General features: G+C 38.0%; 1 pseudogene; it reads right to left on the reverse strand.

The window, feature by feature from the left end:
* Positions 1 to 357: 357 nt before the first annotated feature.
* Positions 358 to 1,120, reverse strand: LOC128563975 (proliferating cell nuclear antigen-like; annotated as a pseudogene).
* Positions 1,121 to 2,361: the final 1,241 nt, after the last annotated feature.

Raw genomic sequence — 2,361 nt, forward strand, 5'->3', positions numbered from 1 at the left:
GTACGAACCTGCCATCTTAGGTGTATGTAGCCGGCACTGTAACCACTACACTACAGGCACCAAGCCATGAAAATCAATTTTTAAAGCTGCATTCAGAGTCAAGACTTTTGTATTGTAAAAATCACATAGTATTTGTAAGTAAGACAAAATATTTCCAGATTAACAAGACCAGATTGACTTTGGACTTTAGAGAGAATGGAGGGGAGGAAAAAGGTTATTTACAGAAAATATCTACATATGTACTCAGAAGTACAAATTTAGTGACAGAAAAGACTTCAGTACTTCCTGGCATCTCAGAAGCAGTTCTCAGATAGTTTTTATTTTTATTATTATTATTTTTTTTGATTTTGAGAATGCCTAAGATCCTTCTTCATATTCAATTTTTGGAGCCAAGTAGACTTGAAATGTCCCATATTAGCAATTTCACAATCTACAATAAGTGGTATATCTGCAGACATACTGAGTGTTACAGTAGAAGAGATTAGAGTGGCTTTTGTGAAGTTCAAGTACCTCAGTGCAAAAGTTAACTGAACTGGCTCATTCATTTCCTCTTTATCCACATTACTTGTCTGCAACAACTTAATGTTTCCATTCCCAGGTGTTCCACTGGCAAAAAGCTTTACTCCATCTTTTGCGCAGGATATTACAACAGCATCTCCAATGTGACTCAGCATATATGTGCAAATTCACCAGAAGGCAACTTTATTACACTGCTGTATTCTTGTTCTGAGATTCCAAGTTGGTTCAATATCCAAATCTATTCACTTCATTTCATAGTCTGAAACTTTCTTCTGATTTGGTGCTTCAATATTAGTGCCAAGATGGCCTCATTATCTTCAGCCTTTAGTGTAATAATATCTTAATTGCCAGCACATTTTAGTATTTTAGACATGCTGATGAGGTTCACGCCTGTAGCCAAGTTTCAGTCACAGAGGTATGTATGTGTTGAAACCCTTGGAGAGCAGGGTGAGCCTCACCAAGGAGATGTGGGAGGAACCCATGCTCTGCAGGTTCATGGAGCTCGAGCTGATGTCCCAGCAGGCCTCATTTGTAAAATCCTTGAATGTCTCCAACATCCCCCCTTCAGGATGGAGTCCTGGATTAGGCGCTCCTTGAACATGACGGCCGGTTGCAAAGACTCGGCTACAGATTGGGAAAAGGGGAGGTCTGGCTGGTTTGGGCTTCATGAGGCTGAGGGAGAGAATGTGAATGCAGAAGCAAGAGTCCAGAGGAAGACGACTGCAAACTTTATTCTTAAAACTACTCGCAGGTATAGACCCCAGAAAAGAAAGAATGACAACCCCAGCTATTTTTGGTAAACAGGCCAGACCACTTAAGTAGCACATTTCTAACACATTGCAAATGTAAAAGCATGTCTAAACAAAAAACCATCATTCAATTAACAGCCCATTATTTTATAACTTATGTAGCAGTCCAAAATCAGTCAGTGTAGATGGCTGAAAAACTAAGCTAAAATGGCAAAAAGTATGTTTCATTTAGTAAAAGCTTACACCATATGTAGAGAAACTCACTGGAAAGTGAGATTCCATTCATATCTCAGCAAGGAAAGCTGAAGCTCTGTTGGATATGTGATTTGCAAACATTTTTCCCCAGTAATAGCTTTAAGTAATGTTTTATACCAATACATTTAATGCTTTATTATTAATTTTTATGGGAAAATAATTTAAGTATAAATAACAATAGTTATATATTCTTTTTGTTGTTGTTTTTGACCAGGGTCAGGCTTGAACCCACCACCTCCAGCATATGGGGCCAGCACCCTACTCATTGAGCCACAGGTGCCGCCTAAAATATGTATGTGTATAACTAGATAGTTTTTAATATTTTACCCTTACATGGCAAGTCTTTTCATCAGTCTCTTGTGTATATGTTAGAAGTACTGGGCAACGGGATTTATACATTTTCAACTATTCGTTTTAATTCATTATCAATCAACTGGCTAATTGATTGATAAATCAATTGATTGATCTTTTGTGGTAAAAACACTTAACATGAGATCTACCTTCTTAATTTTTTAATTGCAGAGTATAAGTTAACTACAGGCACAATATTATGTAGCAGATTTTTAGAATTTATACATCTTGCATAATGAAACTTTATACCTGTATAACAGCAGCTTCCCAAATACCCATCCTCCAGTATCTATAAACTGCCATTCTACTACCTGTTTCTATGACATCTCTAAAATAGCTTAACTCAGCCCCTGGCTGAGGCTCACTGTGGACTTGTCATGACTCCCTAGCAGAGGTCTTTCTACCTGGACATGTTGGGCTCTTCTGGGTTTATTAACCAGTTTGTAACTGAAAAGTTGGCCTGGGAGCAAGAGGACTTGGAGCAGAG

This window comes from Nycticebus coucang, chromosome 13 (genome assembly GCF_027406575.1).
Source record: "Nycticebus coucang isolate mNycCou1 chromosome 13, mNycCou1.pri, whole genome shotgun sequence".
Lineage (NCBI taxonomy): Eukaryota > Metazoa > Chordata > Mammalia > Primates > Lorisidae > Nycticebus > Nycticebus coucang.